Here is an 18,881-nt window from a genome sequence, read left to right on the forward strand (position 1 = left end):
CGGCCCGTACGGCTCGTGTGAGAACCATCACCGCTGCTGTGTGCTGGGAATGCCTCAAGCAACCGATTTACCAGAGTTGCTTGTTTATTAGCCAATATTAGGTCAAGGTTCTCCTGTGGCATGATGTTTTGTAATTTGCCTTTATAGCGTGGATCCAGGATGCTGGCCAACCAGTAGTCGTCATCGTTCATCATTTTGGCAATGCGGGGGTCCCTTTTTAGGATCCGCAAGGCATAATCTGACATGTGGGCCAATGTTCCCGGTGTCAATGATGCACTGCGAGTGCTGGTTGGAGGAGCACTTTCTGGCAAATCCACATACCTCCAGTCACGCACAAACCCTGTACCAGACCTTGCCACGCCAACATTTTCACTTGCCCCACGAGATGCATCCTCCTCCCCTAAGTAATCATCCCCATCATCATCCTCCTCCTCCTCTTCTTCCTCCACCTCGTCCAGGAGAGGTCCCTGAGCGGACAATGGCTGAATGTCATCAAGGATTCCCTCCTCCTCTTCCTCCTCATCAACATTGGCTGCAGACGCCTGCTCCTTAAGGTGCGTCAAAGTTTGCATGAGCAGACGCATAAGTGGGATACTCATGCTTAGGATGGCGTCGTCTGCGCTTACCAGCCGTGTGCATTCCTCAAAACACTGAAGGACTTTACAGAGGTCTTTCAGCTTCGACCACTGCACACCTGTCAACTCCATGTCTGCTCTCAAAGTGCCTGGCCGTGTATCCTCCCACAAATGCATTATGGCCTGCCTCTGCTCGCACAGCCGCTCCACCATGTGCAGGGTGGAGTTCCACCTTGTTGCAATGTCGATAATGAGGCAGTGGTTGGGAAGGTGGAGCAATCGCTGCAGCTTCTGCATACGAACGGAGTGTACAGGCGACCGGCGGATGTGCGCGCACAGTCGTCGCACCTTCTGGAGCAGGGCTGTTAACTCCGGATAATTTTTGAGGAAGCACTGCACCACCAGGTTCAAGGTGTGAGCCAAGCAAGGTATGTGGCTGAGTTTTGAAAGGGCTATGGCTGCCACAAAATTACGGCCATTATCACTAACTACCTTGCCTGCCTCAAGATGTACACTGCCCAGCCATGACTCAGTTTGTCGCTTCAAGTACTCGGCCAGCACCTCGGCGGTATGTCTGTCGCCCAAACACATCATCTGCAACACAGCCTGCTGACGCTTTCCACTAGCTGCTCGATAGGGGGACACATCGTGTGCAACAGTGGCAGCTGCAGATGGAGTGCTCGTACGACTGCGCTCTGTGGACGAGCTTTCGCTTCTGGAGGAGGAGGAGGAGGAGGAGGAGGGTGGAACGCCTACAGCCAACTGTTTCCTATACCGTGGGCTAGGCAGCACTGTCCCACCACCGCTGTCCCCTGTGGACCCTGCATCCACCACATTAACCCAGTGCGCAGTGATGGACACGTAACGGCCCTGGCCATGCCGACTGGACCATGCATCAGTTGTGAGGTGCACCTTTCCGCTCACTGACTGCTTGAGTGCATGGACAATGCGGTCTTTCACATGATGGTGGAGGGCTGGGATGGCTTTGCGAGAGAAGAAGTGGCGACTGGGTAGGTCATAGCGTGGTACTGCATAGGCCATGAGTTCGCGGAAAGCTGTGCTTTCCACCAACCGAAAGGGCATCATCTCAAACGAGATTAGTTTGGCAATGTGGGCGTTCAAACCCAGTGTACGCGGATGAGAGACTGAGTACTTTCTTGACCTACTCATAGTGTCTGGGAGGGTGAGCTGGACTTGAGAGCTGCATATGGTGGAAGTAGCGGTGGACAGGGCGGACTGAGAGAGGGTTGATGATGGTGATGGAGTTGGTGTTCTTTCTGATGGCCTAGAATCAGTCTTTCGTTGATATAACAGTGGGATTCCCTGACTGCTGTGGCCTTGCAACGACACCTCAACATTTGCTGCTGTGCTAACCGGTGGGCTTACAGTGGGGGAAACAATGTAGCGTTGATGACTACCTTCGTTGTGATCAGTTGCACATGTGGCACTTGAGGTTTGGTGTTGTGTCCACGCTTGCAAGTGCATGCTGGTTAAATGTCTAAGCATGCAACTGGTATTCAAATTTTTCAGATTTTTCCCTCGGCTAAAGGTCTTTGCGCACTTCTTACAGATAACCTTGGCCTGATCATGAGGATTTTGTTCAAAAAAGTGCCACACTGCACTCTTCCTACTTTGGCAGACATTTTGCAGCCTAGCACGCTGTGATCTTTTGACCCTCTGGACAAGCTGTCCAGCAACTCTTTTGATGTTTGGAACCTGTCTTTGGAGTGCTACGGGCCTGCCAGATAACAGCTGTTGCGATGTCGATGTCTGCTGTGGATGCTCCTCATCTGAGCTATTGGAAGCAGCACCCTCTTCCCCCAATGGATGCCAATCTGGGTCAACAACTGGGTCATCCATCACCTCCTCTTCTATGTCATGTGCACCTTCCTCTGTGTCACCATGTATGGTGGTATAGTGTGCAGGAAGGGGCACCTGAGTCTCATCAGGGTCAGAATCTGGCTCTGTACACTGCGAGGACAATGTAGTGCTCTGAGTGAATGTACCAGCAGAATCATCCATCAGCGGCTGTGCATCAGTGCACTCCATGTCAGATTCATCTTGGCCTGGGTAATTCACCATTTCACTTGATAATCCAGGCATGGTATGTGAAAACAGCTCCATGGAGTAATCAGTAGTATGGCCTGCGTCATCCTTCAATCTTGGTTGGGGTGAAGGACACAAGGAAAGGTGTGGTTCATGAACATGAGCCTCCAATGACGACTCAGTGCTTTTACTTTTTACAACTGAAGAAGAGGAGGCGATAGAGCTGGAGGCTGAGTCAGCAATGTAAGACAAAACTTTTTCCTGATGCTCTGGCTTTAAAAGCGGTTTGCCAACTCCTAGAAAACTAAGCGTTCGAGGCCTTATGTAGCCAGACGATGACGCAGGCTCAACACCTCCTGCATTCGGTCCTATTTTGCTCTTGCCACTACCATCAGATCCACCACCAACACCATCATTACCAGCTGCCAACCCCCACCCAATTCCACGGCCTCTTCCACCAGCCTTCCTCATTTTTGGTAGAAATGTAGACAAAATCCAACAAACTATATAGTATGTAAAACAAGGTGTCTATAGGACAGGGGAGATTTTGAATTTCTGCACACACTTTTGGACACTGGACACTTTTGGATTGTGTGAGGCCCAATGAATATCTGAGCGCTATGTGACAGGCTCGATGGCACAGCTGTGACCTAAGTGACTAGAGGATAAGTGAGAGTTTGAATCTCTGCACACACTTTTGGACACTGGACACTTTTGGATTGTGTGAGGCCCAATGAATATCTGAGCGCTATGTGACAGGTTCGATGGCACAGCTGTGACGTAAGTGACTAGAGGATAAGTGAGAGTTTGAATCTCTGCACACACTTTTGGACACTGGACACTTTTGGATTGTGTGAGGCCCAATGAATATCTGAGCGCTATGTGACAGGCTCGATGGCACAGCTGTGACCTAAGTGACTAGAGGATAAGTGAGAGTTTGAATCTCTGCACACACTTTTGGACACTGGACACTTTTGGATTGTGTGAGGCCCAATGAATATCTGAGCGCTATGTGACAGGCTCGATGGCACAGCTGTGACCTAAGTGACTAGAGGATAAGTGAGAGTTTGAATCTCTGCACACACTTTTGGACACTGGACACTTTTGGATTGTGTGAGGCCCAATGAATATCTGAGCGCTATGTGCAGGCTCGATGGCACAGCTGTGACCTAAGTGACTAGAGGATAAGTGAGATTTTGAATCTCTGCACACACTTTTGGACACTGGACACTTTTGGATTGTGTGAGGCCCAATGAATATCTGAGCGCTATGTGACAGGCTCGATGGCACAGCTGTGACCTAAGTGACTAGAGGATAAGTGAGAGTTTGAATCTCTGCACACACTTTTGGACACTGGACACTTTTGGATTGTGTGAGGCCCAATGAATATCTGAGCGCTATGTGACAGGCTCGATGGCACAGCTGTGACCTAAGTGACTAGAGGATAAGTGAGAGTTTGAATCTCTGCACACACTTTTGGACACTGGACACTTTTGGATTGTATGAGGCCCAATGAATATCTGAGCGCTATGTGACAGGCTCGATGGCACAGCTGTGACCTAAGTGACTAGAGGATAAGTGAGAGTTTGAATCTCTGCACACACTTTTGGACACTGGACACTTTTGGATTGTGTGAGGCCCAATGAATATCTGAGCGCTATGTGACAGGCTCGATGGCACAGCTGTGACCTAAGTAACTTGAGGATAAGTGAGAGTTTGAATCTCTGCACACACTTTTGGACACTGGATACTTTTGGATTGTGTGAGGCCCAATGAATATCTGAGCGCTATGTGACAGGCTCGATGGCACAGCTGTGACCTAAGTGACTAGAGGATAAGTGAGAGTTTGAATCTCTGCACACACTTTTGGACACTGGATACTTTTGGATTGTGTGAGGCCCAATGAATATCTGAGCGCTATGTGACAGGCTCGATGGCACAGCTGTGACCTAAGTGACTAGAGGATAAGTGAGAGTTTGAATCTCTGCACACACTTTTGGACACTGGATACTTTTGGATTGTGTGAGGCCCAATGAATATCTGAGCGCTATGTGACAGGCTCGATGGCACAGCTGTGACCTAAGTGACTAGAGGATAAGTGAGAGTTTGAATCTCTGCACACACTTTTGGACACTGGACACTTTTGGATTGTGTGAGGCCCAATGAATATCTGAGCGCTATGTGACAGGTTTGATGGCACAGCTGTGACCTAAGTGACTAGAGGATAAGGGAGATTGGATTACTTTTAAAAAAGCAGTTTGCGGAGCAGTGGGTAAACAGCAATGCCAGCCTGTCAGGAAGCCTTAGAAGGCAGCCCAACAACCAACACCACTGATACACCACTATATAGCCTCCCCTTGCACTGCACACACAGTGACTGGTGTGTTGTGCAGGACAAATCGCTAGCAGCAGAAGCAGTTTTTTGGTCTTCTTCCCTGCCTAACGCTCTCCCTACAGAATCAGCAGCAACCTCTCCCTATGCTAAGATCGGCAGAATTAAGATGGCGGTCGGCGTGCACGCCCTTTTATACCCCCTGTGACGCCCACCAAAGCAAGCCAATCACTTGCATGCCCTTCTGAAAGATGGTGGTGACCCGTGCCTATGTCATCATGTTGCCCACAGTGTCCGTGGATCCTGATTGGCTGAAAAAGAGAGCAAAACAAACTTTTGAAATGCGACTTTGGCGCGTAAGTTGCCGACCTCGTGGCCGACCTCATCCTAAGGTCGGGTTTCGTTTCATGAAACCCGACTGCCAAAAGTCGGCGACTTTTGAATTTTTTCGACCCGTTTCGCTCAACTCTAGTCAGGAGTCATTATGTTGTACCCCAAAACACTCTTTTTGGAATTAAGAAACAGAGATGGGGTTGTTTTCCCTGTGGGAATTGTCTGTCGTGTAATTTACATAATATTATTAGGCCAAAAACCTTTACAACCGCCGACGGTACCCAGGAATACACAGTCTCTCACTATATCTCGTATACAACTTCTTTTGTAATTTATTTTGCACAGTGCCCTTGCTCTAAAATATATATTGGTTTGACCTCTAGGGAGTTACGAGTTAGAGTGAGAGAGCATGTAAGAGATATTGTGGCAGCGAAGGAGGTAGAAGATCTCTCGCTGTTAAAAACTCTGCCCAGACACTTTAGGGTGCATCATGACTCAGATCCAAGTGGCCTTAAGGTCAGGGGAATTGACCGGATCCATGGAGGTATAAGGGGTGGAAACATGAACAAACTCTTGGCCCAAACGGAGACAAGATGGATTTTTGAGTTGGGCACTATGACTCCCATGGGATTGAATGAAACACTTAGTTTTGCTCCATTTTTGTAACTCTGCTGATTTAATTTTTTTTTTGTCATGTCTGGTTTTTAACTTGTCTTCTTTGTTATTTTTATATTTTAGTGATTTTTGGCATCTTTCTTGTCTGAGTTATGGTTTTATATACTTACCCAGGATTGCCAAACATGTGTGGCCATAACTGATGCTGAGCTACATTGTGAAAAGGACTCTTTCCAACAATGCTGAGGTTCACCCTTAGGCCGGGATCACACACAGGGAGATACGGCCGAGTCTTGCAGGTTAAAACCAAGCTCTGGCGCCGGCACTCTGGAGCGGAGCGTGCAGCCGCACAGCAATACATGGAGCTGCACGCTCCGCTCCGGAGTGCCGGTGTCAGAGCTTGGTTTTAACCTGCGAGACTCGGCTGTATCTTGCTGTAGTGTGACTCCGGCCTTAAATGATCATCACAACAATTACACAATTGGACTGTTTTGATATCTTTTGGCTAATGTACTAGTGATCTTATTGTCATTGCATCATTGATCTCATTGCTGTTCATATTTATATAGAGAACAATTATGTTATGACACTCTGCATGTTGGAATCACTGTCATATGAATCTGCAATGATATTATACGCTCTAAATGATGGTGTTTAATTATAATGCTTGAATCCTTTGTCACACAACCTGTGAATTTTCCGAAAAGGTTAATGTTTCATTAATATCCTGTTATGGAGTGTGCTCTTTATTACTGTGTTTCATCTTTTGGGTGATTCCTAATGTTATCTTTTGCATATGGTGCTATTTATAGGGCCCTTTTCACACTGCAGCAGTATTTTCCCAGATTTTTTTCATCTAATATGTGCTGCAGGTGCGGCATGTAAAGGGTTTTGCCCTTTCAGATATAGTCCTAACTATGGTTTCACACACTTACCCAGGATTGTTAAACATGTGTGTTTGAGGCTGAGCTACATTGTGAAAAGGGTCCTTTCCAACAATGCTGAGGTTCACTCCCAAATGATCATTATAACAAGTATGCAATTGAATTGTTTTAGACATCTTTTTTTTTGCCAATATATTAGTGACTTTATTGTCATTATATTATTGATTTTATTGTTACTCATACTATACAGAAAACAATTGTGCTATGAGACTCTGCATCTTGGAATTATTGTCATATGAATTTGCAATGATATTATATGCTCTAAATGATGGTGTTGTATTATAATGCTTGAATCCTTTGTCGCACAACCTGCGAATTTTCTGAAAAGGTTAATGTTTCACTAATAACCTGTTATGGAGTGTGCTCTTTATTGCTGTGCTTCACCTTTTGGGCGATTTCTAATGTTATCTTTTGCATATGGCATTATTTATAGGGCCCTTTCTACACTGCAGCGGTACTTTCCCAGATTCCTGCATTTAATATGTGCTGTAAGTAAAAGGTTTTGCCTCTTCAGATATAGGCTCTGAAAGCATGGTGATTGGGCTATAAAAAGATGTTGATGCGCATGTACACCACACCTGTGTCTCCTGCTTCTTGCCGACGGCCTTTATCATTTGTGGCATGCGGATATGACGTCATCAGGGGGGGTCTCCTCCATGCACGCCACAATTGAGTGCTGAAAGCGGCTGCACCTGAGACCCGTGGGTGGCGGTGATGTACGCGACGGAGGATTGTCCCCTGACTGGGTGGGTTTACTGTATAAATCAAACAGGTCTCAAGTCATGACACACACAATTTCCTTGAAAAAGCTAAAAAGGCAAAACTTGCTTCGGACTCCAGGAATTCTGTGAACAGGCGATTAAATGGGTATGTGCTCATGTTATATGTGATTACCAGCATGGGGATTTTTTCCTCTATATGGCACTTTGCATTTTACAGACCACTATGGGTCTAGGTGGATATATACTTATATGTTGATATATTTTTGCACTTTACCATTACCTGTATCCATTCCTTTATTCCTGTATTGGTATTTCACTTGGGAATACATTCCTTCCTCTTACTTGTATTTTGTTTGTATATTTATCTATGATATGAATTTACTTAATAAATTTTTTTTATTTATGATATATCTCTTTGTGAGTGGTGTGTTCAGGATACTTTGTATCCACTTTTTGGACTTTGGCCACTTGGTAGCCACTTTGGCACATTTGGCACCTCGGTAGCCACTTTAGCCATGTTGACACATGCTGCCACTTTGTCTCGGGGGCCACTTTGGTGCTCCAGGCCCCTCAGGGGCCACTTTGGCACACTGAGCTTCAAAAGCTACTTTGGCATCCGACTGCAGTGATGGTGAACCTTGGCACTCCAGCTGTTGGAGAACTACAACTCCCAGCATTCCTCAACTGCTGCAGGTTGCAAGGGCATGCTGGGAGTTGTAGTTTTACAACAGCTGGAGTGCCAAGGTTAGCCATGACTGGGTGGGGCTTTTCAGAAGCCATTGGCGCTCTGCACCTTTAAGACCTTGAATCAGCGATCTGTCAGCTTCTATTAGCCAATACGGGTCATGTGTGGAAGCTGCATTTGCATAGCTGCCATCTTTGCAAGGTCACTGTACCTGCGCTGTGGCTTCAATCCTTGTCAGTTGGGGGTCATGGAAAGGTCGCCATTAATTCCTATGGGAAAATATTTGCTTAAAATGCGATTTTATTTATTTTTTAAAACTACAAATCGGATCGACTCCAAAAATACATAGCACACCTGTCCCCACCGGGGGCTTCGAAACGCCGCCTGAACGGGGTCTCTGTGCCAAGCGGTTCGGGCCTCATTAATTGCAGAAAATGCAAAGAAGAAGAATTAGAATAACAACTAGATGTGTATTTCCTGAAGGAAGTACAGATAGTGCTTTGAAATGGTGCCTGGGCTGTGACTTTAAGGGAGACTTGCCTGCTGCCCCTGCAAGACTTTCAACTCAGGATCTGTTTTAACTGTGGGTGCCCCTCAGGGGCCACTGTGGCCTGTGGGTGCCCCTCAGGGGCCACTGTGGCCTGTGGGTGCCCCTCAGGGGCCACTGTGGCCTGTGGGTGCCCCTCAGGGGCCACTGTGGCCTGTGGGGCCCCTCAGGGGTCACTGTGGCCTGTGGGGCCCCTCAGGGGTCACTGTGGCCTGTGGGGCCCCTCAGGGGCCACTGTGGCCTGTGGGGCCCCTCAGGGGCCACTGTGGCCTGTGGGGTGGCTCAGCGTCCGATTTGGAGGCCGGGGTGGCTCAGCCTCCGAATTAGCGCGCCGGCCCGGCTCAGCTTTTGAATTGGCGCGCCGGCCCTTTAAGAGCCAGTTTGGCGCACTGGGATTCTAAATCCACTTTGGCGCACATTCTCTCTCAGGGGCATGCGTCATGTGATGAAGCTAGATTTGCATTTGTGCTTTGGGTTTCGCTTTAAGAGCTGATATTATCTGGCAGAAACTATGTCCTGGTGGGGTAATGTAAAGTTCGTAGGCATTGGCAAAGTAACTGGGTCTGCCTGCGCATATCAATGAGCTTAACTGCCGCAACTGGTCCTCAATTTGAATCGCCTCCCGACTGCCCCATGTATTCCTATAGCAAAATTTTCCCATTGAAATGCATTGAGACAATGCATTCCAATGACGGTAAAAAAATTTTCAAACGCAAATTGCACAAAAACTACAAATCCGATCGACACGAAAAATACTTAGCACACCACTCGTGGATGCTGGCTTCGAAACGACGCATCAGTAGAGTCTGCGTGTAGCGGTTTGGGCCGCATTAATTGCGGAAATCAACTAAATAAGAAGAATAAGTTAGGAGCGTTCGGATTACATGATAGTACTTTCTTCAAAGCACTATAATAATAAAATATAAGAAAATATATAAATATAAGAAAGCAAAGTTTGATCAACTTAGAGAAGACCTTCGCCGAATCGATTGGGACAATGTCCTCAAATAGGAGCATAGAAAATAAATGGGAAATATTTAAATCAGTTTTACATGCCCACTGCGAGCTAGCCATACCATACAGAAATAAAAGGGCTAGGAACAGGAGAACACCAATGTGGCTAAATAAGGATGTAAAAAGGGCAATAAATAACATGAACAAGGCATTTAAGAAGCTAAAACAAGAAGGCAATGAAGAAGCATTAAAAAGTTGAAGAGAAAAAAATAAAATGTGTAAAAAAAAAAAAAAAAAAAAAAAAAAAAAAAATACATTTAGCAAAAGTGGAAACTGAGAGACTCATTGCTAAGGAAGGTAAAACAAACCCCAAACTATTCTTTAATTATATAAACAGTAAAATGATTAAAATTGATGGTGTCGACCCTTTAAAGAACAATGAGGGTGAAATCATAGAGAGCGATGTGTGAAAAGCAATACTCTTTTTCTCAACAGTGTTCACACAGGAAAAGGATTTGCCAGTGGAAATGCAGAGTGATAATGTAAACTCCCCAATAAGTATTACCTGCCTAACCCAGGAAGAAGTGCAGAACCGCCTTAGTAAGATTAAAATTGACAAATCACCAGGCCCTGATGGCATTCACCCTCGGGTATTAAGAGAGTTAAGTAATGTGATAGACAGGCCTCTATTCCTTATATTTAAAGACTCTATAGAAACAGGGTCTGTTCCTTTTGATTGGCGGTAAGCAAATGTGGTACCAATATTCAAAAAGGGGTGTAAAACGGAACCTGGAAACTCTAGGCCGGTAAACTTAACATCTGTTGTGGGTAAAATTTTTGAAGGGTTTCTAAGGGATACCATTATGGAATATTTCAATGTTAATAAATGTTTAACTCCATATCAACATGGATTTATGAAGGATCGCTCCTGTCAAACTAACCTGATCAGCTTCTATGAGGATGTAAGCTCTCAAATGGACCAAGGACAATCATTCGATGTCATTTATCTCGACTTCTCTAAAGCATTTGACACTGTCCCACATAAAAGATTGGTAAGTAAGATGAGAAAGCTTGGGCTAGGGGAAAATGTGTGTAGATGGGTAGGTAGCTGGCTAAGGCTACTTTCACACTTGCGTTTTTTTGCGCTGCGCACCGTGCGCAGTGCAAACACACATAAAAAATGCATCATGCATTTGTGCATTTGTTTGCGGTTTTGCGTGCGTTTTTTTTGCACTGACGTGCGCATTAATATGCGCACGTCAGCGCACCCATAGACTATAATGGGTGGTTGGGTGAAAAAAAAAAAGTATTGCGTGCGCATGCGTTTTTTGGGGGCAAGTCGGACGCTCAAAAAATGCAACAGAGTGCATTTTGTGCGCCTGAGCGCACACTACAAAAAAACGCATGCGCATACAAACGCGTACAAACGCATGTGTATGCGCACCCATGTTAAGAATAGGAAAAAGTGCATGCGTTTTTTTTCTCAAAAAAAACGCAAGTGTGAAACCAGCCTTAGTGATAGAAAACAAAGAGTGGTTATTAATGGTGCATACTCAGATTGGGCCAGGGTTACTAGTGGGGTACCACAGGGTTCTGTATTGGGCCCCCTATTATTTAATATATTTATTAATGATCTAGTGGATGGCTTACACAGTAAAATATCAGTATTTGCAGATGATACAAAACTATGTAAGGTAGTTAACACAAAGGAGGACAGTTTGCAACTACAGACAGATTTGAGTAAATTGGAGAATTGGGCTGAAAAATGGCAAATGAGGTTTAACACAGATTCAGTGTAAGGTTATGCACATGGGAAGGAGAAACAGATGCTACAATTACTTACTAAATGGGAAACTGCTGGGGAAATCAGACATGGAAAAAGACTTAGGCATCTTAGTCAATAAGAAGCTAAATTGGAGTGCACAGTGTCAGGTAGCTGCCGTCAAAGCAAATAGTGTCATGGGATGCATTAGAAGAGGTCTGGGTACACGAGATGAATATATAATTCTCCCTCTGTACAAATCACTCGTCAGACCACACTTGGAGTATTGTGTGCAATTTTGGACGCCGGTGCTCAAGAAAGACAATACTGAACTTGAAAGGGTTCAAAGGCGGGCTACTAAAATGATAAATGGAGTTGGTTCACTACAATACCCAGAAAGGTTATCAAAATTAGGTCTATTTTTTTCTAGAAAAGAGAAAACTTAAGGCCCCGTCACACATAGCGATCTCGCTAGAGAGATCGCTGCGGAGTCACAATTTTTGTGACACAACAGCGATCTCACCAGCGAGATCGCTGTGACAGTGATCAGCGACCGGCCTCTCTTCCGGTATCGCTGATCGCTGCAGGAGAGGCCAGAACTTTTTTTGGTCGCTGGACTCCCGCTGGCCACCACGCATCGCTGCATGTGACAGGCGGGAGACCAGCGATCTGCTGGTAACTAATGTACACATCGGGTATCCAAGGGATGTGCATCCCTTAGATACCCGATGTGTACGTTACCAGCTTCCTGCATCAGTGCGCTGGTTACTAAGCTGGGCGTCGCTGTGCTGATCGCTGGTGAAGCTGTCTGTTTGACAGCTCACCAGCGATCACATAGAGATTCACCAGCGATCCTGACACATTGATATCGTTGTCAGGATCGCTGGTGAGTCGCTATGTGTGACTCCAGCCTTAGGGAAGACCTAATATATATGTATATCAGAGGGCAATACAGAGATCTCTCCAATGAAATGTTTGTTCAAAGGACTGTGACAAGAACAAGGGGGCATTCTCTTCGTTTGGAGGAAAGACAATTTCTGCACCAGCATAGAAGAGGGTTCTTCACGGTAAGAGCAGTGAGGCTCTGGAATTCTCTTCCTGAGGAAGTGATGATGGCCAACTCACTGAATGAATTTAAGAAAGGAATGGATGCTTTTCTTGTGAGTAACAGTATAGAAGGTTACGAATAACAGAATATTATAGGTAGATGGTTGACCCAGCTTAGGGGAAGGAATTTTTTTCCCTATGGAGAAAATTGGCTTCTACTCTGTGGGTTTTTTGCCTTCCCCAGGATCAACAATGCAGGACAGCTGCACTAAAAATTGGCTGAACTAGATAGACATAACATCTTCCTTCAGCCTTCAAAACTATGTTACTATGTAAATCGGATTACAATATGTTCAGAGGTTCAAGCACCATCATTAAATTGGCGTTTGCAGTCACCATCAACAAAGCTCAGGGCCAATCTTTAGAATTGTGCGGTTTAGATCTAGACGCAGATTGCTTCTCACATGGACAATTATATGTTATGTGTTCCAGAGTCGGAAAACCAGACAATCCCTATATCTAATAATAATACATTTTATTTTTATAGCGCTGACATATTCCGCAGCACTTTACATTTCAGAGGGGATTTGTACAGACAATAGACATTACATCATAACAATAATCACATACAGTAGATTATAACAAATACCAAGAGGAATGAGGGCCCTGCTCGCAAGCTTACAGTCTATGAGGAAAGAGGTAGACACGAAAGGTGGGTGGTAACAGTTGCCCTGATTGTATGGACCAGCCATAATGTTAAGTGTGTAACAGTACAGACACAGAGGGCTAATGGATGCATAAAGCATGTGGGAACATGATGCGGGGAACCTGGTTATGGTAAAACTTTTGGCTGTGCCACACAGGGATAGATTAGGTTAATGTGTTGAGATGATAGGCCAGTCTGAATAAATGCGTTTTCAGGGCATGCTTAAAATTGTGGGGATTAATCGTATTGACCTGGGAAGTGCATTCCAAAGAATTGGCGCGGCACGTGTAAAGTCTTGGAGACGGGAGTGGGAGGTTCTGACTATTGAGGATGCTAACCTCAGGTCATCAGCAGAACGGAGGGTGCGGGTAGGGTGGTATACTGAAACAAGGGACGAGATGTAGGGTGGTGCTGAACCATGGAGGGCTTTGTGGGTGAGGGTAATAAGTTTATACTGAATTCTGCAGTGGATGGGTAGCCAGTGTAATGACTGGCACAAGGTAGAGGCATCGGTGTAACGATTGGCGAGGAATATGATCCTGGCTGCAGCATTCAAGACAGATTGGAGAGGGGAGAGTTTGGTAAGAGGGAGACCGATTAGAAGAGAGTGACAATAGTCGAGACGAGAATGAATAAGAGAAACAGTAAGAGTTTTTGCAGACTCAAAAGTAAGAAAAGGTCGAATTCTAGAAATGTTTTTGAGGTGCAGATGACAAGAGCGAGCCAGTGAACGAATGTGGGGGGCAAAGGAAAGCTCGGAATCAAGTATGACCCCAAGACAGCGGGCCTATATCTACACAGACAATGGAACAAAAATATTGTATACCCACAAGCACTGTAAAATTAAACATATTAGAAATGTGTGTTTTCTATTTATTTTTTTTTCCATTTAGCCAGACTGAGCCACAGCAATGCGTGGCCGGGTACACGCAGTGAATAATAAAATAAGACCCAGGCAAACACAGCCTTGGCACTGGTCCCTATTATATGACCTACTTCTGACACATAGTACTATATGAGTATGAGACAATTACAAATTAAGTGCACATGTGTCAAAGAAAGGAACAAGTGTATGACCTTAACACTGACCTCAAGAGCATGTGCCACTTGGTAGCATATGAGTATAGGACAAGCACAAATAAAGAGCTGAAGTGTGAAAAAAGAGAAAAAGTGTAGATCTCACCCTTTTGAGCTGTACAGGTATCAGATTCCATTGAGTTTTCACTCTACACCTCAGAAGACATCCACCATTGTGGGTTGCTTTTTTGTTTCTTTATTTACCTTTTTTGACACTTTGCACTTTATATAAATTAATGCACCTTTTACTCCATGATATTGAGAGCAATTTTAAAACCTCATTATATATACTCTTTTCCCCTTACAGGTACACTCCCCTGATGACTTCTCAATATGGATAAAGAAATGAGTAGGGAGTATCTTTTATCTTGGGTAAACTATAAGAGCCATACTTGGGTACTGCTCTTGTTAGGGCGGGAATACCTGCATGGGTCATGACAGGACAGATAGAAATGATTGAACACTGCTCGCCCCATTGAAACTTTGTGGTATCTGATACCTGTAAGGCTAAAATTGGTGAGATCTACTTTTTTTCTTTTTTGGCCCTTGTGCACTTTATTTGTATTTGTTCTATACTCATATGGAACTATGTGGCATTTACTATAGGGGTCAGTGTTAAGGTCATACACTTGTTTCTTTCTTTAGCAGCTGTGTACTCTATTTTTAATTGTCTTATACTGACATGATACTATGTAACAGAATTAGGCCCAATAATAGGGGCCATTGCCAAGACTATGTTCACCTCAGTCAATTCGTGTTTTATTTCATTAAAATTTATATTTTAAGAGATCTTTTCATGTTGTCTGTATCACATGTACCTTGAGAGATATTTTTGGTCCTGTGTAAGATAGCAGGTATCGGTGCTGATATAATCGTTCTGAAGTGGTAATATCAAATATATGTACTTGTTTGTTTTTGCATAAATATATTTATCGGTTTAATATTTTATTCATTTTTTTTATATTTTTACAGTTATCTTTCAAATTTTGTTTTACTCTTTTTACTTTTAAGTCTCTATGGGACATTAACTTTCATTACTCTTTACGCTGGTATAATGCATTGCAAAGCATTATACTTGTCAGTGCTTCACTGACAGAAGCCTCTTAGACCATGCTCAAAGCATGGTTTAGCAGGTTTTCTGTAGCTGACAGATCGGGTTCTCACAATGACACCGCGGGGATGCCAATGGGAAGGGAGAGGGAGCCCCTTTTTTCTTTCCTAGCCTCCTAAATGTTGCAATCGATATCAATCATAGCATTTAGGGTAATAAATGGCCGAGCTCCTGACGGTGATCCCACGTGAGCTGCTTCTGTGCCCACATGATCGCCATAATTGAAACTGCAAGGAAAAAAGCGCAATAGGGTCTTATCTGAGAAAACCAAGATATCAAACAATAATTTATACTCACCGTATATAGGAGAGTAACAGGCATAGAGAAACGCGGTCAGCTTGCTGCACATCCAAATGACCACGCTGTGGCCATAAATCTTCAGATTCACTAGTAGGATTTTTTATGGATTAAAACGTGCGCTGCCAGACCATCACTCCTCACAAATTGTGTGCTTGATATATTTATTTCCCAACGCGTTTCGAGGTCATAAAACCTCTTCCTCAGGGGATGACATGTACAGGCAGGTAAAGATATTGCCGGTTTTATACATACACAGTTCAAATATTGGCGCCAAGAGTCACATGTTGGGAAGGGGATAAAGGTCAGAGGTCATCAGTGTAAATGTTTAAAAACTTAGTACATCCAACAAAATTAATTCATTTGGTGTGTTTCCAGGTAAATGATTGAGAAGAAAAAGAGAGAGTGAAGAAAAATAAAGGAGAAATAAAACATAAAAGAATGAAGAAAGCGCTAAACGAACCCGCAGAAAAGGAACAAAAAGAAGTGATAGCCGCTGTATAATCCGCTACTCCAAGTGAGCAGAGGATCTGTTACTGAGAGAGAAAGAGAAAAAAAAAATAAATAAATAAATGAAAGTCTTTATGTGAAAATATATGATATTGATAAGAATAAAAATGATGTGAATATTATTAGAAATGGATATGTTAAAATCTTTATTAGTATATAAAGTACAGTAAAAATTGGATGAATAAAAAATATATATGAATAAAAAATATATATGAATAAAATATGTATGAATAAATATATATATATACATATATGAATAAAAACGAGTCTGACCCAATGCAAAAATAAGTTAATAAAAACAGAGATGGTGTATGCATGTCTGATAAACCTATTAGAATCGCTGGAGAAAGGACGCTTCTATAGACAGTCCCGAGGTCAGAGGCACACAGAAGAGGGAGCCGATTCAAAGAGGGAAATATGCCCAGAGGATCAGAAGGAGAAAGATCGCGTCCAGAGGAAGAAGGGAAAAAAGAAGGAACAGGAGAGTCCCACACCCTGGAAGCGTGAAACAAGTGCAATAAAATTATATTATTATACATGCAGTAACTTATACACAATAAAACTACAGATAAGACCAGAAATAGTAAAAGACGCATGACAGGTTCAGAGAGCGGTAGCCAGAGTTGAAACATGAAAACGCAATCTTAAAAATATGTTGCACAAAAAAATAAATAAGAATAAACTTTATTAAACTGAATATCTATTTAAAAAAATTATTCAGACCAGGGGCTGAGCTGTCAAATTATCTTTACAGGAAAACTTCAGTGATTTCGTTAAGACCATTAGGTCTTAAAGTATTCAGCCTATATTAAACTGAAGAGCATAGCAGAGCTGAGACGGGTGTTACAGTAGTCAGAGAGAGGAGCGCTCCGGCCGGGAGTACCAGTGTCACGCAGACCAGCGTCGCCCATCGCCAACAGTGGGGACCAGGGAGAGTGGGAAGTGAAGTGTGTATCCAGTTAATGCCAGAGAATCGGGTGCCGCACACTATGTGACCGTGAGTACTGCACACGTGCTGCCCAAGAGGGACCACATATGAAACTGACACTTGCGCCCTGATGTTGGTAGCGAGTAGTTGCCCTGACATCTGTGTCCTTACTTCACCAGTGAAGAATAGTTGTGGCACCACGTTGGGCTCAGACAGTATCGTTACCTAGGCTATTCCAGCCCCAGTAGTATATGGACTAGGGGCAGTGGAAGGTGCCGGAGACCGACTGCTGTCACCAGAAGACAACATTTTGTAGCACACAGGACCTTCTTGGAAGATACACTGCACCAGCCATTGCCGGCATTATTGATTTTGCAGCAGGAGCGGCAGTTTAAGGGCTTCCTGACACACGTGCTAAGGAACTGCCGTTATCTGAAACATAGTTCTCCACTTCACCATATCTTTTGCCTTTTATTGTGTTTAATCCTCTGTTTAACCCTTTACCTCCCTGCATGGAGTATTCCCCTGTAAATAAATCTGTCAATCCTTGCTCTGCCTCCCATCCATCACTGCATCTCCCGTTCCTGCTTGTACCTTAAAAAACCTTGATGTAAACTTACTTCAAAGGTCATGAAGTGATAATGATCTTCAAGGGCCATTGCTGATGCTGGCAAGATTGCGCACTGTACCATAATAACAAGACCTTCACATTAAATAACTTCACAATCTATTGCAATATGTACACTGATATATAGATAATGATAATATAATGCAGTAGACAGTCTCCTTAATGCACCACTCCAGCATTTTTTTTTTTTTATTTTAACTCTGGAGTGGTGCTTCTAGTCAAAGTTTCTTTCCCCTAGCCTTATACTTACCCACCACTATCTTCATCTTCTATCGCCGCTGCTCCCATCAGTCTCCAGCAATTTGTGACTTGACGGATCACTCCAGGTTTTGTTGGAGTGAGCAGGAGGTTACTTTTCAATGCAAGTCTATGAGAGCCTTGTTCTAGCCCTCCTAGCCTTACATTGAGCTCTTGTGACGTTTACTTCTGACTTCCGCTCAGTCAGTAGTTGCATAAGATGGTGCCGCAGGACCCAAGTGATGGCAAAAAAAGTGACAACGGCAGCGTGTAAGTATAAGACTATGGTCAGGGAGCTTAGATTATAAGCACCACTCCAGCTCTGAGATAAAAAAAAAAAAAAACATTGGAGCAGTGCTTTAAGGAAAAGTTGTGTCTTAGTGGAAACAGTCTTTTTAACTATAAAGAGGTTATCTCAAGTTTGGAAGCTATTCCTTGTCTGTAGGATCCCAATCCTGGGAGTCTGACTACTAGTACCTCCGCCAATCTGTAGAAATCAGGTTCTGAAGTGCCTGTTGTGAATGAAGTGGTGGTCAATAATGAACACTGCCACTCTATTCATTCTAAAATGGACTGCTGGAGAGAACCATCACTTTTATATGGGGCTCGTCAGTGCCCTGGTTTTTGATATCGGAGTGGTTACCAGCAGTCAGACTCCGAGCCATCGGAGTCTAATCCCCTATGCTATCACTTCCGAACTTGAGACAGCCCCTTTAAGTGGACAGCACATTGTTTACCACTCATACCTGCAAAGATAAATAGTATTATTTACTGCATGATGTTTTGCTGTATGTATAGTGTATGAAAAGAAAATTAGTAGCTTAA

General features: G+C 43.9%; 1 protein-coding gene and 1 long non-coding RNA gene across 2 annotated transcripts in view; one reads left to right on the top strand and one right to left on the bottom strand.

The window, feature by feature from the left end:
• LOC141092484 (probable cation-transporting ATPase 13A4) overlaps window positions 1–18,881 on the bottom strand; it is a 374,510-nt gene that overhangs the window by 354,327 nt on the left and 1,302 nt on the right. The gene's annotated exons all lie outside the window — the stretch shown is intronic.
• LOC141092741 (uncharacterized) lies at window positions 6,713–17,736 on the top strand. Its single transcript, XR_012232884.1, has 3 exons — window positions 6,713–6,935; window positions 7,279–7,333; window positions 16,132–17,736. It is a non-coding gene; the product is annotated as an uncharacterized lncRNA (long non-coding RNA).

Source organism: Dendrobates tinctorius, unplaced genomic scaffold (assembly GCF_039654945.1).
Source record: "Dendrobates tinctorius isolate UK_male_01 unplaced genomic scaffold, ASM3965494v1 ptg000060l, whole genome shotgun sequence".
Lineage (NCBI taxonomy): Eukaryota > Metazoa > Chordata > Amphibia > Anura > Dendrobatidae > Dendrobates > Dendrobates tinctorius.